We start from the raw sequence: 26116 nt of genomic DNA, 5'->3' as shown, positions 1-26116 counted from the left end.
GGGATTGTATCCCAAGACTGCTTTTCCTACTCGCTTATTGATTATGAAGGCTACTCCATTTCTTCTGCGAGATTCTTGTCCACAGTAGTATACCTGATGGTCATCTGAATTAAATTCACCCATTCCTGTCCATTTTAGTTCACTGATTCCTAAAATGTCGATGTTCAGTCTTGTCATTTCTTGTTTAACCACGTCCAGCTTGCCTTGATTCATGGATCTGACGTTCCAGGTTCCTATGGAATAAAAATCTTTACAGCATCGGACTGTCTTTTCGCCACCAGTTACTTCCACAACTGAGCGTCCTTTCGGCTTTGGCCCAGCCGCTTCATTCATTCTGGCGCTACTCGTACTAGCCGTCTGCTCATCCCCAGTAGCATATTGGACACCTTCCGACCTGAGGGGCTCATCTTCCAGCGTCATATCGTTATGCCTATTGGAACTGTCCATAGAGTTTTCATGGCAAAGATACTGGAGTGGTTTGCCATTTCCTTCTCCAGTGGATCACCTTTTGTCAGAGCTCTCAGCTATGACCTGTCCGTCTTGGGTGGCCCTGCACGGCATAGCTCATAGCTTCACTGAACTACGCAAGCCCCCTTGCCACAACAAGGCAGCGATCCTTGAAGGGGGATGATTCTCTCTAATCTCCTTTTAAAGCTCTCTGTACCCGTGGCCATCCCCGATAGCAAATTCCACACTGCAATCTGTGTGTAAAAATATTTTATGCAGAGTTACACCCTTTCAAACTCATTGACGTCCATGGATTAGAAAGTTGTGGCTTTGTTCAGGGTGGACCCAAAAGCTGTACAAACCTCTCTCGGTCTGAGTGTGCTCTTGTTTGAAGATGGCAATGGAGGAGGTTCTTTTAGATATTTCTAAGGGTTAGGAATGAATCAGATTGTGGAAAGGCATGCTGGGGCAACAAAGAAATTTCTAATGGTGTGATCCTAAGCAAAGTTACACCCCTCTAAGTCCATTGAAGTCAGTAGTCCTAGAAGGCTGTATATCTGCTTGGGCTGCAGATGTTTGAAAGTGTGAGCAAGCCACAGAAGCGTGCAATCTGAAATTTTCTACGGATTGATAGCAATAGTAAAAAAAAAAAAACATTCCCTCTTGCTTTTCTCCTTTCTTTCTTTTTTAACACGCTGCTAGATTTAATGGAGCGTACAAGAAAATGTCAGAAGAAAATTAGTTTGTAATTCATGGATTACAGAAAAGCTTTTGAGCAATCATGAAAAGCTACAGTTGGCTTTAAAGGGAATGGGTGTGCCACGGCATCTGATTGTTTTGACAAGAGGCCACTGTTAGGACAGAGTTTGGAGAAACCGAATGGCTTCCAATTGGCAAATGCGTCAAACGAGGATGCATTTTATCTTGCAGGCTGTTCAGTCTGCGGGCAGAGCACGTCCTAAGGAAAACTGGATCAGATTTAGATGAAGGCGGAGTGCAAACTGGTGGAAGGAACATTCACAATCTGAGATGTTTAGATGGCAGAAAAGCAGGGAAGTCTTGAAATAGGTTTTCTATTCCTTGGCTCCCAAACGGGAGACTGCACCCAAGAAATCAGAAGGAAATTGAAACTGGGAAAGGGCAGCCATGAAGGAGCTAGAAAAGTTCCTTAAGAGAAAGCATATTTTGCTGTGACAACCAAGATAAGGTTAATTCAGGCCACAGCATTCCCCATTACTATTTATGGGTGCGAAAGTTCAACAATGAAGAAAGTAGATTCCTTTGAAATGCAGGAGAGTTTTGTGGATACTTTGGACTGCCACAAAGATGTATGAGTGTGTCGTAGACCAAAATTGAACCTGTATTCTTCCTGGAAGCTGAAATGACTAAACTGGGACTCGCACACTTTGGTTACATCGTGAGAAGACGCTAGCAAAGTTGAAGGCAGCAGAGAAAGAGGGAAGGCCCACCTGAGATGGATGGATTCCATCAAGGAGGCCCCAGCTCTTGGTTCACAAGACATGGCTGTTAATAATAAGACCTGATGATGGCTGTTAATGATAAGACATTAATTCATAGGGTCACCATAAGTCGGAAATGATTTGATGGCACTTCACACACACACAGATTTAATTATTCCAAATCAACGAATACATAACTGGTTTCCATTGATCCCATATTTGTGCCTCTGCAGCGTTTATGTTGACTGCAACCCTTTAGGGGCCTGTAACACTGATTATCTTATGAATTTATTGACCTTAGTTGTACCCCACTTTTCTCCTAAATGGGAGACCCAAAGCCGCTTACGTTGTTCTGCATGTGGTCCTCACAGCCTCATTGGACGATTCCTACGAGGCAGGTTTGGCTGAAAGGAGAGAGATTGGCCCAAGGACACCCAACAAGCTTCCTTGGTAGAGTCAGGATTCAAACCTGGGTCTTCCTTGTCCCGGTCTGAAAATCTAACCACTGCACCATGCTGTCTTTCTTATGAAAAAGTCAAGAGGAAAGGAGAAGAGATGCAGAGAAAGGATTCTGGTTGTGGCTAAACAGATGTCACAAGCTTAGAACTTTATCTGGCTCTAAGATTGGTTCACAAGGATCTCAGTTTTTGATTTAGCCACTTTGGGATGTTTGAGGATCATTTTAGTGACACCAAAAGAAGAGTTCCAGGGGTAGTCAAACTGCGGCCCTCCAGATGTCCATGGACTACAATTCCAATGAGCCCCTGCCAGCATTTGCTGGCAGGGGCTCATGCGAATTGTAGTCCATGGGTATCTGGAGGGCCGCAGTTTGACTACCCCTGAGTTAGACTCCTCTAGCCCATTGACTTCAACACAATTCTGCAGGGAATGGCACTCATGACTTCCATGAGAAATTGCATCAGTTCCAGAGCTTTAAGCTTTATTGATGTGTTCTCTTTCTTATAAATGTCTGGATAATCAATTTTTCAGGGAAGCACCATTTGGATTTTCTGCTTCAAATGGGAAAATGTCTCGAGTCGGTTCTGAGTTCCCTAAACTCGTGGCAAAGGTTCAGCAGATGATGCGCCCTTGCTTCCAGTCATGCTCAGCTCCCAGCAACACCCGAACTAAAGAGGCCAACATCCTGATCACCCACCGTCTATTTTCAGCTCCGAGATGCTTCTGAACATGAAACTCGGGACACAAAAGTGACATTCATCACAACTCCACTGTTGTTCCATCCACTGTTGGAAATGATGCGGGTGGAGTTGGAAGGTAAAATGGTCATGCTACAATCCGAGGATGCTTCCCCATGTGGCAGAATGTGCATGGATATTCATTCATTCATTCATTCATTCATTCATTCATTCATTCTTTGATTTATATACCACCACTCTCAAAGACAATAAAATAGTCAAAGCACAGAATCCTTAAGATCCCCAACACATTAAAACATGCTAAAAGATGGCTATTCATTGGAGTTCACTCCCCATCTCCTCTCCCCTGTCCACCTAGCAGTTCGGAGCTCTTTCCTTAGGAGCTGAGGGTCTTGATCTCACCCGCACTAGGCAATCCCCTGATGTTAATTCCGGGACCACAACCTGGCCTAAACCATTCGCCTGGCGGAAGAGCTCCGTCTTACAGGCCCTGCGGAAAGCTGATAACTCCGGCAGGGGCCTTAGCTCTTCTGGGAGTTCATTCCACCAGGTTGGGGCAAGGGCTAAAAAATCCCTGGCCCTGTTCGAGGCCAGGTGAATGTCCTGGGGCCCTGGGACCACCAGCAGATCCATACCCTCAGAGTGAAGTGCCCTGCGGGGGGCATAGGCAGGCAAGCGGTCCCGCAGATATGCAGGGCCCAAGCCTTAAAGGTTAAAACCAAAACCTTAAACTTGATCCGGAAACAGAGTGGTAGCCAATGTCGATGAAATAGCACCAGCTGGCTATGGGCCCTCCAGTGTACCAGTGAGAACCCTCACAGCCACATATTATACCAGCTGTAATTTCTGGGTCAAAGCTAAGGGTAGCTCCTCATAGAGCGAGTTACAGTAGTCTAATCTGGGAGTGACTGTTGCAAGGATCACTCAAGCCACATTCCTCCTAACATGCCAATTGTGTTGTGTGGGCTGGTTCTAACAGTGGCTGAACACCCCTCAACACCCCCCCCCCACCAATATATTGGTCAAGCCAGCCTATTTATTTCAAGCTGTTTGCAGCTGGATGGTTTTTCTAGTGAAAGGAATAGGGTCTCTTTTTTAAGATGCTCATGAAAATGCACCACGGAACAGCTAGGCAAATTTTGATATACTGCAATTTCAGTGCAATGTTTACACGGTCAAAAGGTCGAGGCTGCTTTTATTACAACCCAAATCCAGCCGTTGTGTGAATTCTGCTGACTTCATAGCCTTTCTGTATCTAGAGAGCACAGCGCATATGTGGGACTTGGCTGCATTTCAAATGGTGCACTTGAAAGGATCCGGCTTGGGAACAGCTCGGCCTTCCTTGTTATCTCCGCGCCTGGTTCTGTGCTTTTGCATCTGGGCCCTTTGGTTTCTGTAGCACCAAGACGGTCAGCACAGGTGACGCTCGCTCTGCTATCTAGTGGCTCCATAGAAGGTTTAAATGTTTGGACTTATTGAATGCAGAAGGGAAATCAAAGGCAGATCATTGCTTGGCAACACACTACAAGGAAACATGACTGGGTTCCCTTTGGGTGTTGGGATGTCCAGGCAATAACAAATGCGAATGTCAAGTGGTGTTTAATATATTTATATTTGCAGCAAGATAACGTAAATAATCTTTTCTGTAAGCTAGGGCTGAATCTGCACGGAGCTTTGATTCCAATCCCAGGTCGATTCAGTCCCTCCTGTCTATACTGAATGCGATTTCCATTTTGATTTTGGCCAATTGAAATTTTCCCTCTGCAACAAGCATGATTGATCCGGAGTGACCCTACCCCGCAATATCCTGGAGTGGATATAAGCCTCAATATTTGAAAAATCGGCATGAGTTAAAGGTGCAGCTCTCTGCTTGTCCTGAATTAACTTGTTCCCTCGAGCCTCCGATGCTGTAGAAAAGCCATGATTGGCCAGGGCGTCAGTTCAAAGGCTTCCTTGTTTCCAGGTTGTAAGGCTTCTCTTAAAGGGGAAACCCTAACATCTCTAAGCAGAAGCTCCAGAAGCCCTAACTTCTCTCAGCAGAGATTTGCCTCTGGGATTTATTTCCCCTCCTCTGCTGTCTCCAAACCTCCTCCCCCCCTTCAAGAAAAGGAAGAAAGAGGCTCCTGTTGTGCTTGGCTCCCCCCACCCCTTCTGAGCTTCCCTAATCACATGCAGAACACTTTTCTGTTTCAATTTGGTGGGGGGGGGGGGATAGAGGAAGACACGAGTTCAAATCAATCTGAATTCACCAGGATCCACAATGGAATAAAAGTAAGTGCAGAACCAACCTAGGAAAGGATGCCAGCGTCTTCTGTTTTGGGTACCCAATAGGAATCTTGCTGGGATGGAAAATGCTTACCTATGAAGACATGCATCCCCAGAAGAAGACCAAATAGCACAGCAGATAAAAATGAAAGCTTGCTAGCCCTACTTGATGAAGGACACATTGTGAAAGGCATGGGATTCTTTATTCAGAGAAATCTTGGGGACAATATTTCCTTCGGATGTTATCCTCCTTTTGTATAGGCTCCTTCGAACTGGTCCACCATTGAAAAAGGCCTGAACAAATAAATGGAAGGAAGGAATAGGAATGGTTAGTAATGAAGCAATCCAAGTATGCTCAGCCCCAGAGTTTCTGGGTTAGTCTACCATCCAAGTACTAAGTACTCTCATCCAATGGCCAGCTTGATGTAGTGATGTAGGTTAAGAGCAGCAGCCTCTAACCATTCTTCTACATGCAGTCAGCTGAGTGGTAATGGACAAGTCACAGTTCTCTCAGAGCTCTCTCAGCATCACTTACCTCTCAGGGTGTCAGTAAGCCACTTTGAGTCTCCTTCACATAGTAAAAAGCAAGGTACAAAACCCCTAATCATCTTCTTCTTTTTTGTCTTCCCAGGGTCAACCCTGATGAACTTCTGAGCTCCAAAGAGATCTGGCTAGCCTGGGCCATTCATGTCAGGGCACAGTCTTCATTAGCTATCGCTAAATATTAACAGTGGCTGATTGAGGGCCTTTAACATGGCCTCTCTTATTGTCTTTTGTTGTACTAGGAGGAAACTCACTCTAACCCCTCCCCTCCATGTCCTCTGAGTTGAAAGAGGCCAGGGCAACTTACTGGCGGCAGAGCATGCTCTGAGGCTGGCTTCTATTCTACTCAACAAACGTCTGAAATTAGCAGGAAGTTGGAGGTAGAGAGTAGACTATTTATTAGCATTTCCTGGCTGTGAGCTTCCTCCTGATTGGGGCTCAACTACCAAGGTGGGCTATTCCTGGCTGAAGGCCATTTCCTAATGGGAGAATATTTCCAGTGGAAGGGCAATCAGGTAGAGAGTGAGTCATCTGCATGCAGTTTGAGCTGATTGGCCCTCATTGGCAGAGTGCAATTTGAGATGATTGGTCCTCACTGGCAGAGTGCATTTTGAACTGATTGGCCCTTGTTGTCAGAGTGCTGTTTCTATAGGTGGCACACCCCAAGGAGGGCCAATCAGGTAGGGAGTGATTTATCAGTTTGGGTTTTATAAGGTTTACTGATGATGATGATGATGATGATGACGATGTACCCAGGACCATACATGACCCCAAAGAGAATCCTCATGTTGTCTCATATTGTATGCTTTTTCAGCATGCACACAACTGGCAGAAAGTCATCTGTACCACTTTTCTGCATAAAGCCCTTCCAGGAGGCATATGATCCTAAAATAAAGTCATGACACATACCATGTATTAACATGTAAAGAGTAAAGTCTGCTTCCCTCTTCTCTCCTTGGGTTTCCTGTTGATAGTTGTGGAAGCAATGAAGTCACCTATAGACACTGTAGTAGGCATACTGATCCATGCCTTCACCAATTTGGAGGCAGCCAAGCCAACTAAGAAGGAGACACAACACTCCTAGTATACTGTTAAACCCTCCCTCATGAAAGCTTCCTTGCTGGTTCATCAAATGATACAACTCCTGGTCTTTCCCCAAAGGCAAAAAGGGCTTGCAAGGAGTTATTCTAAGTCTATTGAAGTCAATGGCTTCTTTCTGGGAGGTAGGGTGTAACTGTGCCTAAGATCACAATGTTAATAGCAGTCCTGCTATTCTTTTGGGATTGTTGAGTGTGTCCGCCTTCAGTGATGCCTTGGTGTAGTGGTTAAGAACGGTGGCTTCTAATCTGGCGAGCTGGGTTTGATTCCCTGCTTCTCCTCCACATGCAGCCTGCTGGGTGAACTTGGGCTCACCTCGACACTGATAACGCTGTTATGATTGAGCAGTAATACCAGGGCTCTCTCAGCCTCACCTCCCTCACAGGGTGTCTGTTGTGTTGAGAGGAAAGGGAAGGCGACTGTAAGGCTCTTTGAGACTCCTTCGGGTAGAGAAAAGCGGCATATAAGAACCAACTCTTCCTCTTATACCTCACAGGATGTCTGTTGAGGGGAGAGGAAAGGGAATGCAACTGTAAGCCACTTTGAGACTCCTAGAAAAAAGCGGCATATAAGAACCAACTCTTCCTCTTCTTCTACCTCACAGGGTGTCTGTTGTGGGGAGAGGAAGGGAAGGAGATTGTAAACCACTTTGAGACTTCTGGTAGGGAAAAGTAGGGTATAAAAACCAACTCTTCCTTTTGCTGCTGCTTCTATTTATTTGGACTGGGTTGGAAATACCTCGTTGAACTTAACGACTGAACTGAAATATGCTCTTAAATATACTGGCCTGGTTTGCCTGTGTTGCTTAAAGTGAGCTCGATGGTGCTTTAAGATACCACTAATAGACAGGAAATGGAAGAGCTTGTCTTCTGCTTGACTGGATCATAACAACGTCCTAATGAAGCGCTTCAACCTGTTTCCTCCTTACGGCATGGCCCTTGGAAAGTGTTTTGAGTTCTGTCAAGAGGTGTTTCTTTTATGAGGGTAGTTAAAGGGACACCTGCTTGGACTGATATAGCTAATGCTGTGTCAACATTTCCACTGATTTGGTTTATAACCCAGCTGTGAAAACTCATTTGAGCCCAAGACTTCGTATAAAATATCTAAAACCCAAGAAAGGGGGAGGGAAAAGTCCATCACTACCTAGACCGTTGTAGGGCACTAGAGGACGAAAAGAAAATGAAAAGGATTAGGGTCAAGGTAGCTACGTTCCATCTAATGTAACCCATTAGATGGAGCATAATTTTGATCTATTAAGAAGTTCAGTGACTCAGGTTATTAAATCACACACAGATTAGGTTGGATCAAGTAGTACAATGGCTACTGTTTCTGTTGGTTAGTTCAGTTTGTCAGCATCTATCTTTTCCCGCTCAACTCTGGCAAGGTAATAATAGTTCATAGAATAATAGAATCATAGAGTAGGAAGGGATCTCCTGGGTCATCTAGTCCAACCTCCTGCACTATGCAGGACACTCACAACCCTATCGCTCATCCACTCTAACCTGCCACCCCCTTGAACCTTCACAGAATCAGACACTAGGTCAGATGGCTATCCAGCCTCTGTTTAAAAATTTCCCAAGATGGAGAACCCACCACCTCCTGAGGAAGCCTGTTCCACTGAGAAACCGCTCTAACTGTCAGGAACTTCTTCCAGATGTTTAGACAGAATTTCTTTTGAATTAATTTCGTCCCATTGGATCTGGTCCTTCCCTCCGGGGCAAGAGAGAACAACCCTGCACCAACCTCTATATGCCAACAATGTAGGGCTCTGAGGAAGGCCTTTACATGTATATAAGGACCATTGTGATTTGGTATGGAACCTGCTGGCTGGAGCAAAATTTGTCCTAATCAGAAAATGGAGACACAAGGAGGTTCTAGTGGAAACAGGACAGTTTACTTTAGATATATAGATGAGATATCATCCATAAAAATGAATTATATAATGAATTATCTACTTCATGAGCATATCACAGCTATTTTGTTGTTCTTAGAGCAGTTTCTCAGTGGAACAGGCTTCCTCGGGAGGTGGTGGGTTCTCCATCTTTGGAAATGTTTAAACAGAGGCTAGATAGCCATCTGACGGAGGGGCTGATTCTGTGAAGGCTCAAGGGGACGGCAGGTTACAGTAGATGAGCAATTGGGATGTGAGTGTCCTGCATAGTACAGGGGATTGATGACCCATGAGGTCCCTTCCAACTCTATGATTCTATGAAATATTGTGGTACAAGATGAAAGAACATATATGACTTTTTTTTGCTTACATAATATGGCTCTACCTGCAATGTGAATCATACATGTGATGTTCTATTAATTTAGAAAGATAAAAATGACCCCAATTATTTATCCATAGATTATAAGAGAGCCAAATAAAATCAGATTCCTGAATAAACATGAATCCAAATACCATAAAGGTTTTGAGATCCTGAAAAATCAGGAATGTCAGTCGTTTTTGTTCCAATATACCTGGACCAGGGGGAAAAAAGCCCTCTTTTTGAGGCATACCCTTAGTTATAGTGTAAGACTAGGATCTGAAAGGCTTTCGGTCTCCTATCCTGTTTCTACCTTAGAAGTTTTCTGGGGGACCTTAGGCCAAAACAGCCCAACCTATATCACAGGTATAGGCTTATTGTTTATTGTTGTAGGGATTAAATGAAGGAGAGGAGGAGGGTGTTAGCTGCTTCGGGACTCCACTGGGGAGAAAGGCAGGTTAAAGATGAAGTAAATGAAAAAAAAAACTATTCCTTGCAGAAATATATTGAAGATTGACATGGATCCCAAGAAGCCTTTCCACCAGCAGAAGAGAATTTCACTTTGCAGGTAAAAGAGAAGGTGATTGCTAGTTATTCTTCCCTCCCGCTGCAGGTTATAACTTGCCTCTCCTTACTGTTCTTATGAGTCCATTGATATGCAGAACCACAATTGGAGGTGGGCTGGCAGAAAGCTGCAGTGGAATGTAAACGGTTAAGTTGCCTTCTTTTAGCCCTAGAGCAGTGGTTCTCTCAACCTTCCTAATGCCACGGCCCTTTAATACAGTTCCTCGTGTTGTGGTGACCCCCAACCATAAAATTATGCAAGTGTTCTTTCACAGAAATTAAATCGGAACTGACCAATGGCTGAAGATCCATTGTTCATGATTGTATATAAATTGTTTTTTTCCCCAGGGTTTCTCAGTTCAGTTCTGCCTCTTGTCCCACCATGCCGATCTTGCTCTTTTCCGCTGCTCCAGACAGACAAACGCTCTATCTCGATCTATCCCGCAAGGCTGTTGTGTAAATGGCACCCCCCTGGCCAAGCTGCTTGCCCTGCCACGACCCCCGTGAAAGCATCGTTCGACCCCCAAAGGGGTCCTGACCCCCAGGTTGAAAGCCACTGCCCTAGAGGATCCATGCCTTTATTTCCATGCCTTTATTATCCATTCACAAAAAGTCAGGTAACGCGGCCACGGTGCATATCCCTTACACTTGTGAAAGATACCTCCAGAAGCTGACAACACACAGGATCTGCCCTGTGAATCTCATTAGGCTGTGATGTAACACAATCTTTATGCTGAGAAATAGTTCCGCAACACCCCACCCCCTCCATGCATTAGCCTTCTTGACTTATGCTGCAGTCATCACAGGGGCTGGCCTCCCATGAGGTTTCAGTGTGTGTTTAACTCCTGTGGGTTGGCTAAATACGTTGGTGTGCAGTGGGACGAGTATCACTTGCCGCAGCGAGAAGTAAGTGATTAGTATAGTGGATGTCTCCACTTTCGCCGAGGCTAATGTCCGGGATCGAGTGTGAGAAGAAAGACAACGCTCGTCCATCTGGGGTCCAAAGGGAGGGGAAGTGCATGGAAGTGTGTGATCTATTACTTCTCCGGGTCTGTGGTAATGGGACTGGATTCCTTGACTCTCTCCGCATGGGCCCACATGGGTCCTTCCCATGCCCACCACGAGCGCAAAAGGGAAGAGTTCTGAAGCAAAGAACTAGTCAATTATTTATTCTGACAATTTATAGTGTCTGCATTTGCCAAAGAGCTCTAGGCGGTAACCATAAAACCAAAAGACAGCAGACAATAAAGTGAAACAAAACTCATAAATCCCAATATCGTAAAAGAACAAAACCATTCATAACTACATGAGGCAAATTCTTTTCTTTCTTTTTCAATTAAAAGGCTGCAGAGATGTCTAAAAGATGTCCGTTTTACAAAGTCCGGCTAAATCACCATGATGTGAAAAATATGAATTTTGTAGTCCTGGATGAGACGCCGGTTCATCTTGTCCACTTTGTTTATAACAGCTGTTGGCCAGATATTTCTGAGAAGCTTACGGGACAGGTTTCCTGAGGTTTTTGCTGCAAACATCACCCCTGGTGATTGGACTTTAGCATCTTGTCAAAGATAAAGATTTCACAGGTGAGTTTATTGCAAGGAAGGAGTAAGGCTTAGGATAATTTTGAGAGCAAACACCAAAGAAGAGGGGCCACTCACAAAAAGACCATGAACAATGTTCTTACAACTATGATTTCTGCCAGTGAAGAAACTGTGATCAGATTTTCATGACCGTCTCCGTGGCTGAGAGAACTCCTGTGACTAGAAATACTCCTGGTCCTACGACAGAAGGCTTAAACCAGCACTTTGGAATTGATCTTGGAAACCACTTCAAAACTCTGTGCCCATGGGAAAGCTAGTACTTCAGGGAGAAGGAGCTTGATCTTGTGTTTTCCTTGACGTGCTACCTTTCAGTATGACTTCTACATCTGCGTTCTGGAGTGGTACCGTTTTTTTGGGGGGGAGGGGCATGCCATTTATTCGAATGTGTCTTCCACCTCAGATCGAAGGGAATGCTTAATAAAAACTGCAAAGGTCAACGGGTCTGACAGGAACTTTATTTTGAAATCCATCAAGACTATAATTTCACAGGGAGAGGACCTCTTTTTCTTTTCTCTTCAGGCCTTTTCCTCAGCTGTAGCTTGTTAACATTTTCAGGGGAGTTTACTAAAATTTGATTGCCAGAGGACAAATCTCCAGTGATTACCTTCGAGCTGCTCTTGTTTCCAGTAGTATATCCTTTTTATGGCACTTGGCATGTAAATGATGCTGACCTTGAAGAAAGCAAGGGAGGGGGAGAGAAAGATTAACATTTGCACGTCATTCCTTGGCTACTCGTGCTGTGTTGGACTACGTTATTTATGATTATTTTTGTGACCACCAACCAATCAGCTTGGGGGCTCCCAATAAAACAAAGAATGTCAATGCAACCTGCACACTTTATTGGCTTGGTGAACGTTCAAGGGAATTTTGTGCGACTTGTGATCCGGGGCTTTGTTCGGCTTCATCGCTAACGTTCCTAAATGACATTCTGGATCATTTGTTACCAGAAACGCGCTTATACATACGTGTTCTGTGACATGTGTGTAATCAGCAGTGGGGAATAGGCGTAGCGAGAGGCGGTAACGTAGCGAAATGGACCGTTTGCCAATGTTTAGGAGGTGATTACACCCTTAGAAACTCAAGGCCGACAACAGATATATAGTAAAATAATAACCGTGTTTATTGGAAGGAAAATAATAAACTAGGCAAAAATATATCCAGCACACTAGCAGGCAGTTGCATAGGGAAAAATAGAGTGGGAGAAGAAGTTTCAGTATAATTACCGGTCTTGAAGAGTAGAGAGGCAGAGAGCTGCAACACGAACCAGCGTGAAGGGAGTTTCTAATGTGTCCCAAATCAGAAAGCACACGGTGGGTGTGAGAAGCCACTGTTTGTATATGTTTTTTGGGAGTGAGCTATGTGATGTAGCCCAGGTGAGCACATGAGGGGATTTTCCATGGAGCAAGATGCTGGGCAATGCCCTGGCCAGGTCCAGAGATGGGTGATGATGGGCTTCGAAAAAGGAGTTAATGGGCCTAAGAAAGGGAGCCATCATGTCTCAGTGGGTCTAGCTAATGTGTTTGGGGGAGAGATTTCCCTTGGCAGATGGGCCAAGTCATATGTGTAAGAAAAAGAGGCTTGCCTAGGAGCCCTTGGGCAAACAGATATAAGCCAAGCCACTGAATCAGCAATACAATGGGTTGGGGGAGAAGGAGGAAAGCAATTCCTGAGTCAAGCTGTACCTGTGATTCCCAACCTACAGTGAAGGACAAGCCGAAGAGGGGGGTGGCCAAGATGGAATCAGTACCTAACAGTGTCTTGTCAGGATATTATAGGGTCTGGTTTTGGCACAAGCCTTGACTATTGAGCAGTACTACTGGTTGTGGAAAGACAGGGTGCCAGCCTGTGAGGCAAACTTCACACATTTTACTGTCCAACATTTCTAATTTAATTCATAGTTCTCCGTTTAAACACATATGCATACAATCATAGATGCATAGTGCTTTTTGAATGCCACCCCTTAAGGAATCATGAGTCTTTTGATACTTTTAAACATGAATCTCATTCCTGATTTGGGGGGACTTTAGAGAGGCATGCTTTGTGTTACAACTTTGGAAAATAATAATTTTATTTCTGACACCCCCTGCATGCTTCTTCGCCTATTCATTGCTCCAGGCAGTTCATCTTAAAAAAAAAAAGAAGAAAGAAATTCCCATCCCAGGAAGAAGGAAGAGGGAGGCAGGTGCAAGGGCAGGACACTGGAGGTGGAGGTAATGCTTCTTCGCCTCCATACATTTCTTTTGCTGCTGGCCTGCTGGTTGTCTGCTGGGCGCAAATAGCGCTTTTTAGGATTCACCAACTCGCGCTTTAAAATGTGGGATATAGCAAGCAGTTTGCTGGCCAGATGTGGGAGATTGGTGACGTCATGCGGAGCAGCCAGAATATAGTGTCTTCGGAGGGTAAGTATGACACTAAATTTATGGCATGCAGAAAAGCCCTTTGTATAGAAAGCCGTAGGAGAGAGAGATTCCTGTTCAGTTTGTTATGGAAGCAAACAGGAAGGAAACGTACTTAAAAGGACAGGAAGTCTCCAATTGAGCCAATCAAGACACAGGACACAATTTGAAAAATATCAGGCATTTCCTAATCTAGCTACATGTTAACTACACATTTCCTCCGGTGTTCCCTGTAGGATATTCTTCATATCCTTTTGAGTCATGGACACTACAGTTCTTGCACATTCCAATAGAATCATAGAATAATAGAGTTGGAAGGGACCTCCTGGGTCATCTAAGACCAACCCCCTGCACTATGCTGGACACTCACATCCCAATCGCTCATCCACTGTAACCTGCCACCCCCCTGAGCCTTCACAGAATCAGCCTCTCTGTCAGATGGCTATACAGCCTCTGTTTAAACATTTCCAAAGATGGAGAACCCACCACCTCCCAAGGAAGCCTGTTCCACTACTCTAACTGACAGGAACTTCTTCTGGATGTTTAGATGGAATTTCTTTTGAATTAATTTCATCCCATTCGTTCTGTTCTGTCCCTCTGGGGCAAGAGAGAACAATTCTACTCCATCCTCCATATGGCACAATTTTAATCCATGGCATATCATAGATCAGGGGTATCAGTGGACTACAATGACCATAAATCTGTGCCAGCACAGGGACTCATAGTAATCCTAGTCCATGGACATCTGGAGAGCCACAGTTTGGCCAACCCTGCCATAGATTCTAGGACAAAATCTCTCTCTCAATTCTTCCCTTCCACAGACCATTCCCACAGATCTCCAGAAATTTCCCAGGCTAGAGTTAGCAAACCTCCTACACAACAGCAGGCCCATTCACCTGAAACCATCTTAGTGCCGCTTTTAACTCTTTGCCTGTGTCCTTCAGGCGTCCAGGTCAGAATGAGGCCTTATCTAACCTGCAGATTTATCCTAGTTAAGGCATGCTAAGGCATTAAATTAGGTCTTGTTTAAGAGTCCCTGTAGAACTGCCAAAACTTAGTAATTTAATATTTTAGTGTTTTTTTAATTTAGAGGCCACTTATAATTGGAGGACCTGAGCTGCAATGTACTTAGATTGTGCATAAATCATTGTCACACAAAGAATCTCCGAAACTGGCATTTCTTTAGGCACTACGAACCCTTTGCTAGAGATCCATAGCTTCAACTCCCAGCCCCAAATGTATAATTCCCAGAGTTTCTGGGTATGAGGAAATGACCATTAAACCAGTTTTAGTCTGTAGTTAGATTTCCCCCCAGAGGAACAGAATTCAGAACACACGAGAGTGCTTGTACGGGTATGTGGTTTGTTGATGTATGCTGTTTGAGTTCTCTGCTTGGTTTCCTAGAGGCAAGAATATGGAAGGAATCAATCTTTGTGTTCCTAGTGGAAAATAAGGGAGGCCCTTTTTTTGGTACAAAGGAAACCAAACAAAAACACCTGCAAAGAAACCGTACACACATGTGCTCTCTCCCTCCCCTCCCCCCTCTCTCTCTCACACACACACACGCACACACACACACACACACACAGCATAATGTGTTCAATTTATCATCATTGTCTGTAGGCTGAGCTGAGGAAAGCCTTCCAAACACTGTTGTTACAGTGGAATGCGGTCATTCTTCATGATATCCTTTAGGGCATAAAACATTTTTAAAACTGAGAGTGTTTCACAATGTAGTTTAAATAATCCATCATCACACAGAACTTTCTCGGGGTCTCCAGCACTTGGGATGGAGAGTGGCTACTTAGAGAAGAATTGCTAAGGGGTAAAATAACTCAAGTTCTGAGGTGAAATTTGACATAATGAGAGGCTGTCCCGTCTCCCCTCTCAAGCTGGGTTCTCTGAAGGTGCTCCTAATGATGGTGGCTGCTGGATGCCGTCAACCACCTTTTGCTCATGATGAGTCCAGGCCAAAACTCCTCAGGTCCATGGCTTACCTCCTACCCCTTGGCTTCTATTGTTTGCCATATGAAGCTTGAAGACTTCCTGGTTTAGTCTCTAAGCAAATTGCTGTTGGTTAGACATCAAAAGGGGGATGTTTTAATTGTTATTGTTGTTGTTGTTGTTGTGTGTTGGGGGGGTTGCCCTCAAGTAGTACTGTAAACTGGATGCAGGAAAGACAATAAATGTACAGGATAGAAGATGAGGCAGCAGTTTTAACTTGTAGCTTTTTGTTCTTTTTCTTTTTAAATATCTTTTTTATTTTTTAAGAGTATGCAAAAAGAAAAAAAGACATTTCAAATACAGTATTTCCTCCTTCCCTTTGCCCCCCCTTGCCCTGTTTTCTTTCTTATCTCACACCTCATTTAGTGAGATAGTCCAAATAGAAGCTCCATTGCTCTCAAAATGCTTCATCTGACTTTCTATTTGCCATAGATGTAAGTTTTGCCGTTTTCGCCAGATCAGCAAGTTTGCCTAGCCAAGAGTCAACCGTTGGCATATCTTGGGATTTCCAATTCTTGGCTAATACTAATCTTGCCACCATTGTAGTGAGAAAAAAAATAGATTCCTGGCATGAAAAGGTTTGTGTTTGGTTTTTAGTTCACCAGTGGCCGAGCCTATGCATTCTTGTGCCTGTCTTGTTGTTTTTGTATCCTTACCAGGATCCCTGGAGAGAGGAGGGGGGGCTGGGGGACAAATTATTTGCACCCTAAATCAGCTGGAGGGCTTCTGAAGGCAATACCATGTTGGTTTTAGAAGCCATCTTGATGTATTTTAGTTCTAAAGAAATTCCTCACTGCAGCCACTAGGGGCGCAGGGAAAGCAGAGCACAGGGAAGGTATATTACAAGGAGGCAATTGGCTTTATGCTAAACCCATTGACCAAGCCTGCACTAGGGCAAGGCAAGACGGAGCAGCTCATGGGTGCTCCAGTCATCGCCAGGCTGCAGCCTCCCAACAAGATTGTTGCTTCCAGCAGTCTGTACCACTCTTCCTTCCCTTCCATAGTTTTGTCTGCTCAGACAGAGCTGCCTTTTTAGGGTGTTGTAGAAAATAAAAGAACTTTCCCTCTTAATTTCTCTTTCTCTTTCCCACATTTTTCTTCTTCTTCTTCATTATAATCTCTTCCTTTCATTAGGAGCCTCCCTTTCTCTCTCCCCGCTTCTAATTCTACCCCCTTTATTTGTCAATCTTGGACTGAATCTGCACTTACTTTGTTTAGTCCATTGTGGATCCTGCTGAATCCAGATTGATTTGAATTCGGGTCTTCATCTATCCCCACTCCCCATTGAAACAGAAAAGTGTTCTGCACGTGGTTAGGGAAGCTTAGAAGGGGAGGGGGAGCCAAGAGCAGAACCAGCCTCTTTCTTTTCTTGAAGTGTGGGGGGGGGGGGAGGATTGGAAACAGCAGAGTAGGGAGAGAAAAAGCTAGAGGCACATCTCTGCCGAGAGAAGTTAGGGCTTCCCCTTAAAGGCAAGCTTGCAGCCTGGAAACAAGAAAGCCTTTGAACTGAAGCCATCGCCAATCAGGGCTTCTCTACCACGAAGGCTTAGCAGCAAGTTTGGAACAGGCAGAGATCTGCATGCTTTCTCATGCTGGTTTTTCAAATATTGAGGGATATATCCACTATAAGATATTGCGGGAGAAAGGTAGGGTCACTCCGGATCAGTCATGCTTGTTGCTGAGGGAAAATTTAAATCGGACAAAATCAAAATGGAAATCGCATTCAGTGGAGACGGCAGGGACTGAATCGACGTGGGATTGGAATAAAAGCTCCGTGCAGAATCAGCCTTGATCTCAATTCCTTCTCATCCACTTAGAATGTAGTATAGCAGCGAAGCCTTGTTAATTTAATGAACAGAAGGGGGACAGGGAGTTAATATTTCCCCATAACCAAAGTAGTAGAAGGATGCTTCCCCCTATCTTCACATGCATGGTTATTTTGACACATATGGAACCAAAGTTAGAACACACATACACAAAAACACACACACACACCGATTTCATTACATTTTAAGCACTGTTCAGGCAGTGAACAGTGGTGAAGTTTCCTTTTGCTACTGATGGATTGGATTTCTATCCCGCCACTTTCCGTAGACTCGTGGCGGGTTATGTAAAACAGATAACATCTCCAATGAAACCGATCCACTCACTTTAAAACAAACAAGACATAAGAAGGCGGCATAATCCCCATCTCCCATCCCCCATCCTCAGCCAACCACTAAACTTCATAGGCACATGCTGAAATCTTCCGCTGAGTGGTGCTGATGGAAATGCAGGGCCATTTCGCACGGCTTCAAAATAGCACAATGGTTGCTAATTGGAAACGCTACTAATTTGCCATAACCCACGACGTCGTAGACAATCTGCAACAATCCTGAAACCGACCCGCAAAAAGCGCTTCGTTGTGGCGCTTTCAGGGGAATCCAGAAAAGTGGATTCACCCTCCGGATAGCGATACACTCCTGCAACCAATCTGCAACAGTAGCGCTAAAGACCTGTGCATTACCATTGTTGCTGGTTCTTCAAAGTCCCTCCCCCTGGCTCTCTCCTCCAAACTTCCGGCGAAGCGATCGCCATTTTTTTTTCTCCGAGCGAGCGGGGATAAACGCACCGGCGAGCCTCTTTCTGTTTAGAGGCTTCCCTGGCTTCAGTCCTTCACCTTTAGTCACTAAGCACAAACCACTTAAAAGCCCGTTTGCTGAAATAAAGTCCCTTTATTTTTTACACATAAATTCAGCCGAAAATCGGGCCCGTGAGAAGGGGGGGGGAATTTTCTTTTATCACTCGAGGCAGCGTGCAAACGATCATACAATCAAACGACAGCTCACATTAGGCAGCTGGATGGGTCTCTCCGTAGCAACGAATCTACCTAGATTCGTTGCTATGGGTCTGTTTTTTTTTTTAAACCTTTCTTAAAGGGAAAGGGGCTGTTTGGGAGCATGCTAACGGCTGCCCATTGGGCTGCTTGACGGCCAGGGGCGGGACGAGCTTGGCAATAGCGCTTCCTTTCTAGCGATTTCTGCCGAGACCGGAAGCCTGTGGGAAACGCTAAAAAACGCAACTGATTCCACTACAAAGGCAGGTATGCATAACGACGAATTCCACTATTTTAAATGGCGATTTTTCATTCCGCAAACAATTTGCAACAAAGATCCCCGTGCGAAAAGGCCCGCATTGAAACGAGCGCTCAAAGAAGCCCGCTAGAATTTAGCAAGGGTGATATGCATTAAATATGGAGTGGCAGAGAATCCCCCTGAGACTTTAATAGCCATTATGAGTTTGAAAGGAGGGTGAATGTAATTGCTGTAAAACTGACTATGCCATCTGCTCGTTGCTACTGGCTATGTTATGGGCTAGGTTTCCATTCTGTAAGAAAAGTATTAATTCGGTGGGATGATCAGAGGTAGCCCTTTTTTCTTTTTTAGAGTCATAGAGTTGGAAGGGACCTCCTAGGTCATCTAGTCCAACCCCCTGCAGCATGTGGCACTGGTCAGACCACACCTGGAGTACTGTGTGCAGTTCTGGAGGCCTCACTTCAAGAAGGACGTAGATAAAATTGAAAGAGTACAGAGGAGAGTGACGAGGAGGATCTGGGGCCAAGGGACCAAGCCCTATGAAGATAGGTTGAGGGACTTGGGAATGTTCAGCCTGGAGAAAAGGAGGCTGAGAGGGGACATGATAGCCCTCTTTAAGTATTTGAAAGGTTGTCACTTGGAGGAGGGCAGGATGATGTTCCCATTGGCTGCAGAGGAAAGGACACGCAGTAATGGGTTTAAACTACACATTTAAACACGTTTAATGGGTTTAAACTACACGTACAACGATATAGGCTAGATATCAGGAAAAAAAATTTCACAGTCAGAGTAGCTCAGCAGTGGAATAGGCTGCCTAAGGAGGTGGTGAGCTCCCCCTCACTGGCAGTCTTCAAGCAAAGGTTGGATACACACTTTTCTTGGATGTTTTAGGATGCTTTGGGCTGATCCTGCATTGAGCAGAAGGTTGGACTAGATGGCCTGTATGGGCCCTTCCAACTCTATGATTCCATGTAGGACACCCACAACCCTATCACTGACAGTGTAACCTGCCACTCCCTTGAATTTTTTTTAACCTAGACTGTCCAGTGGTAAAAAGAATTTTGCTGCACGCTGTCCACAAATGTATTTATGTTAAATAAACAGATAAAACTGTATGGCAGAACAGTAAGCCATGACCTTAACTCAGTTTAAAGTGAGTGCAGGGGAACATTAGAAGGTGCATCCTCATGGCAGCTGCCTGGCCTCTGGTTTTGAGTATCCAACTAGGGTGGGGAAAAGAGAAGACCGATAACCTTACCCTGGCTCCCCCTAGTCAATTGGGTGACTTCATTGTGAAATTATCCCAGGCTGGTCTCACAATCATTCAAGCCATCTAAATTGCTGGGCAGCAGTCCCAGAATATGTAGTTTAGCTCTTAGACTGAAGCTGATCTCCGAAAATGAGTCAAGAACAATCAATGCTTGGCTAAAGCACATCATATGCAGTTATAATATGCTATAATTTAAAAACAAACAACATAGCTGAGCATGTCTGTTTCTTAGGGAACTAAATACATATTTGAACATATCCCATCCTCAGAACTTCACAGGTTGCACAGTCACAAGCATCACATGGGACAACAATAAGAAAGCATACAGAAGATGTGAAGTCTGTAGGGTTTCCAGTCCCCAGGGGATCCCCTGATTTTACAGCTCATCTCCCAGCAACACAGATCAGTTCCCCCCGGAGAAAGTGGCTGGAGAGTGGACACCATAGTATTATATTCCATTGAGGACCCTATCCCACAAATGCTGTCCACTCCCAGCTCCAACCCCAAAGTCTCCAAGTGTTTCCTAATCCAGAGCTGGCAACCCTAAATATTTGAAAGCTCCTCCAAGTGAAAAGTACACACACACACACACCAGCATTTCTGAATGGATTGTGTCCATATAGGTCTGTTTTGGAAGGGATCTCCAAAGTTCTGTTGTCTACCGTGAAGAGATCCCATTTCATATCATTTCATCGAATAACAGATTCTTGTGGGCCTGCCAGGTCATACGAACAATAGTCCCCCAAATCAGCTAGAGGAAAGGGATGTGAGAGCAATCTGGCTGTGATATCTGTCGCCAGATTGATCACCAGGGTTGATTCAGCTGGTTGGGCTGGCTTGACCGGTGTGTCTCCCCCCCTCAGAACTCCATGTGTATCCCTCCCAAAGCTGCACATTCGGTGGAAGAGGACAGCCATGGACGGATAGGAGGAGGAGGAGGAGAGTTGGTCCTTATATGCCACTTTTCTCTACCCAAAGGAGTCTCAAAGCAGCTTATGATCACCTCCCCTTTCCTTTCCTCCCAACAGACACCCTGTGAGGGAGGTGAGGCTGAGAGAGCCCTGATATTACTGAAGAAGAAGAGTTGGCTCTTATATGCCGCTTTTCTCTACCCGAAGGAGTCTCAAAGTGGCTTACAGTTGCCTTCCATTTCCTCTCCCCACAACAGACACCCTGTGAGGTGGGTGAGGCTGAGAGAGCCCTGATATTACTGCTCGGTCAGAACAGCTTTATCAGTGCTGTGGCGAGCCCAAGGTCACCCAGCTGACTGCATGTAGGGGAGCGCAGAATTGAACCCGGCTCACCAGATTAGAAGTCCGCAGTCCTAACCACTACACCAAACTGGCTCTCCAGTGTACCATTCTTCGGTCAGGGGTATGCAATAGCTGCACTCCCCAGCTAGAACCTCCAAATAAGCTCAAGGTCCAGAGTAAAGCCCCTTAGATCAGTGGTCCCCAACCTGCGGGCCGCGGCCCGGCGCCGGGCCGCAAAGGCCATGGCACCGGGCCGCGGCTCCCTCTCCCCGCCCCGCCCCCGCAGTAAAAAACTTCCCAGGCCGCAAGCTTGCGGCCCGGGAAGCTTCTTACTGCGGGAGGCGGGGAGAGGGAATCAGGGCCGGGCCGCGCCTGTGCGGGCCACGCCCGCTCGGCCCGATCCGTGGGCGCGGCCCGGGCGCGGTCCGCGGGGGCGCGGCCCGATGCCCTGCCGGTCCCCAGCCTCGGAAAGGTTGGGGACCACTGCCTTAGATCATGTGCACTCTTATTATCTTCCCACATCTCTCCAGCCCTCTACTCATTCTCCTGCACTGGAATAACTCCAGAAGGATTTATCCATACGGAGAAAAATCTCACAACGAAGAGAGTAAACCAACATACAACAAGCGCTGCTGTGCCATTAGTGAAACCTAAGAACGTAAGAGGAGAACCGTTCGATTGAAACAGTGGTCTAGCAGTTTTCCACAGTGGCCGAGCAGATGCTGTGGAAGGCACATAGCACTTGGCATAAGGCCAAAGGCCTCCACCCCCCCCCCCTTTTTGCCTTTCAACTACTGTTGCATTGAGATATAGTGCCTTTGAACATGAAGGTCTCCACTAGCTCTGATAGATGATAGCCATTGATGGACCCCTATCCCACGAATTTGTCTGGTTTAGTTTAAAGCCGAATCACGTGACGGAGAAGGCAAAGAGAGTTGACTATGGAATAAGTCACATTATGCATTGGTTTGTACACCAGAGAAACATTCGCGGCCTAGCCTCTAAGGGCAGATGGCTGGGGACAGGACATGAATTTTAACAAACATGCTTGACATGAAAGAAACCCCTGCCTCTAGGAGTTTACAGTCTAGATGATAGATTACTCATACATATGGCTACTAACATATGCCTAGGCTGGTGTATGAGTATTTTTCAGACAAATAAAAGATGCCCCAGAGAGTATTTAATCTGCACTGTTCAAGAGAAGCATTTTTCTGTGAATCATTTTTAGGACATGTTCCGAGAATATTTGATTGAATAAATGTCAGGGTTTTTTTTTTCCTGTGAGGGGGAAAATAATGTGAGAAAGTGAAAATGTAACAATACTGTTTTTAAGATGATTTAGGGTTGTTAGATGAACCGACTTTAGCCAATTTGGGCTGCACAGGATAAATCCTAAAGGGGTTACCCATGCTGTAGCCAACTGAAAGCAATACATGCTTGAATGTGGCGCCAAACATATAATAGCTGATAGATAAACAAAGAGGAAAGTGTTAAATGTGAGAAGAACTGGAGGGCTTGTAGGTTTCTAAAAAGTCCAAATCAGACAAGACTTGCTTGTTTTTGTTCCTGACAACCATAGACCAGGTTTATCAAAAGGCTCATTACCATCTTCTCTTTTCTGAGGGAAAAAGGGCCAAGCATTATGTAAAACCTGGCAGATTTATGTGCCACATTTTCACATGATTTTGACATGAAACCTGATAAAACTTGGCAGTTTTTCCTGTATGCCTCACTGTGGGATTTTGCCTTTATTTGGATCTGAAATTCAGAACATAACTCATACTCTAAGAAATCACCCTAAGATTTGAAGGGGAAAAGCCATAGAATTAAGGGCTCTGCCACCTCATGAGTGATATGAGCCACTGAGAATAGAAGCTGGACTCTTGACTGTACAGTACATTTTTCATGGAGGCTGTTGGAGAAGGGGGTTTAAAGTTAGAGGGACTACAGCATCTCTCTCTCTCTCTCTCTCTCTCTCTCTCTCTCTCTCTCTCTCTCTCTCTCAAGAGGGGAAATGGAAGAAGCCCACAATGAGCCTCAGTCCCAAAAACACCAATTTCAATTAACTTAAATCATAGGAACCAGCAGTTATGACAGAATTTTGCTGTCTGGAGTGAATGTTTTAAGAGAGCTGAGAAAAAGCTCAGGAAAATAAGGTACTGGAATGGACAATTGTTAAGTTTCTACAATAAATGCTGATTGAGGCAATACTCAGGTTCATACAAAACTCTATTTACTGTTCTAGAAACCATGGAAGACCATCATGGCATACTATTATGAATGGTGGTTGGGAGCTGAGAAGGACATAAGAGAAAGAAGAGCTGGGGGGGGGGGTTGTACCCTGCTTTTTACTATTCAAAAAGAAGAGTTGGTTCTTATACCCTGCTTTTCACTGCCTGAAGGAGTCTCAAAGTAGCTTACAATTCCCTTCCCTTCCCCCACGACAGACACTCTGTGAGGGAGGTGAGGCTGAGAGAGCCCTGACAGGACTGCTCTGTCAGAATAATAAGACTGTGACTGGCCCAAGTCACCCAGCTGGCTGCATGTGGAGGAGCAGGGAATCAAACCTGACTTGCTGCTCTTAAACCATTAAACAGCAGATTGCCTGTTAAGAGACAGGGAGAAAGGGGCAAACACACTTTCACATATAACACAGGAAGAGTTAGAACACTGTGAAAAGAAAAATCTCAGAGCGATCCAAAGCAGGCCTGCTCAGAATCATAACTGAATCTCTTCAATGGAGCTTACTCCCAGGAAGACTTTGAGTAAGAAAAAAGAGTCTACAGCTAAGAAATAACCTCCTAGCGCAGCAGTTCTTGACAAACATGAGTTCCCTCAGAGGCCAATGGCTGTGACGGATGAAGAAACCTGGAGTTTTTAGGACACTGTGACCCGCCACGAGCCACTTAGGGAGTGGCGGGAAGTAAATTGAAAAATAATAATAATAAAAATAATAACAGAGAGTTGTTCGCTGTACCACCCTGAGCACTCTAATAAACCCACTGGCTTTAATGGAGTTAGAAGAATGTGACTCTGTTTAAGATGGCACTGAGATTCAAGGCCCAAGAAATACAAATAATAGTGATAGGCCCCAAGGAATTCTGGGAAGCACCCCAATTGTGGGCTAAATCTGCCTTCAGATGGGCTTTACACAAGAATGAGGCCACTCCTCTAAGAAAGGCCTAACTTTTCAGGTGTGGGTGAAATTAGACATTAAAAACATGAACAAAGAGTGAAGTTCACCACCCACATCTTTCCAGATGTCGAAACAAGAAAACTCTCTATTAGGCCGTTGTAATTCTTCTTTATTTGGCCTGGTGTTTGGATTAACCTTCACCTGTTTTTTTCACTTGGCCCTTTATTACAACATTTGTCAAGGGTTCAGAGGTGGTCTCTCCAAGGTGTTAATTTTAAACTTTCTTTATAATGTAAACATACTCACTGAGCATTCTTTTATTATGGAGGGAAAGCTAATCCAGACAGTTTTTTTCTCTCTTAAGCCCTCAATTCTTACATATTTTAACAAAAAAAAAAATTTTTTTTTAAACCCACGTTTTACTCAATAGGTATGTTTCAGTTGAAATGGTGGTGTTGTGTGTAATTGAATTAGTGGTGGTAGCTGTCCTTCCTCACGGGAGACTGATTCAAGGCAGATGGCAATAAAATGCCATTATATCCCACTAATAATTAAAAAAACCAACATGTGGTTTTGGCAGCAGGGAAATTTATTTGCTCGGGAGGAAATCTGTTCTTCTGACAGAAGTTCATGTAGTTACATTCTTTTTCTGGGACCCAATTCATAAAAAAAAACACACACATCAGAAGCTCATTTTACATATCGTTCTTATTGATAGCCCAGGACATTGAAGTAGGGCTAGAAACTGGGGGTTTTGTCCCCAGGATGTCAAACTAAATAGCATTTTGCAAGTCAGTCTGGAAGCCATTTTTGCACAAGTTTAAATTGGGATCCATTGTTGTTTATGCTGACATTAGAAGAAGAAGACGAAGAAGAGTTGGTTCTTATATGCCGGTTTTCTCTACCCAAAGGAGTCTCAAAGCGGCTTACAGTCGCCTTCCCTGTCCTCTCCCCACAACAGACACCCCTGTGAGGGAGGTGAGGCTGAGAGAGCCCTGATATCACTGCTCGGTCAGAACAGCTTTATCAGCCCCTGGCAAGCCCAAGGTCACCCAGCTGGCTGCATGTGGGGCATGGCATCAAACCTGGGTCGCCAGATTAGAAGTCCACTCCTAACTCTACACTCCTAACCACTACACCAAACTGGATCTTTTGATAACCCAGAGAATAATAGCATTTGTCATTAGGGAAGCTGCTGAAGGTCATAATGAATAGGCTTGCAATCTGAACACTGGCAGCTCGCACCTTGTCATGCTCACCTTTAATATGTGGTGAGCATCAATGGCCAAAAAGCTCTTCTCTGCTTTGAATGGCATTCCAAGAGAAAAGCTCCTCAAAACTTCACTGTCTCTTCTCTTCTTCCTTAACTTCTTGGCAGAAGGAAAACAAAGGGAGGATAGGGGAGTGAGGACACAAGACCAAGGGTCATGGGAGGTCAGCAATGTTGGTAGGAAAGCCATAGCGTTGTCGTCCCTGGCGTTTTCCTTCTGAATGTCTCTGGCGAGGCTGTAGACCAGGGGTAGTCAAACTGCGGCCCTCCAGATGTCCATGGACTACAATTCCCAGGAGCCCCTGACAGGGGCTCATGGGAATTGT

At 44.9% G+C, this 26116-nt stretch overlaps 2 long non-coding RNA genes across 3 annotated transcripts in view; one reads left to right on the top strand and one right to left on the bottom strand.

Moving 5' to 3' along the window:
• LOC143824267 (uncharacterized) overlaps window positions 1-11261 on the top strand; it is a 29085-nt gene extending 17824 nt beyond the window's left edge. For both annotated transcript variants that reach the window (XR_013226744.1, XR_013226743.1), the window contains exons 3-6: window positions 2898-3182; window positions 9719-9787; window positions 10132-10400; window positions 11127-11261. This is a non-coding gene — a long non-coding RNA (uncharacterized LOC143824267). The remainder of the gene's footprint in view (window positions 1-2897; window positions 3183-9718; window positions 9788-10131; window positions 10401-11126) is intronic.
• LOC143824273 (uncharacterized) lies at window positions 11144-25892 on the bottom strand. The gene is made up of 3 exons (XR_013226745.1): window positions 25780-25892; window positions 11989-12055; window positions 11144-11341 (listed from the first exon to the last, which is right to left on the bottom strand). It is a non-coding gene; the product is annotated as an uncharacterized LOC143824273 (long non-coding RNA).
• Window positions 25893-26116: the final 224 nt, after the last annotated feature.

The sequence above is a fragment of the Paroedura picta genome, chromosome 1, assembly GCF_049243985.1.
Source record: "Paroedura picta isolate Pp20150507F chromosome 1, Ppicta_v3.0, whole genome shotgun sequence".
Taxonomy (NCBI): Eukaryota; Metazoa; Chordata; class Lepidosauria; order Squamata; family Gekkonidae; genus Paroedura; species Paroedura picta.
Note: the sequence above shows the minus strand (reverse complement) of the source record. Positions and strands in the feature narration are given on the sequence as shown.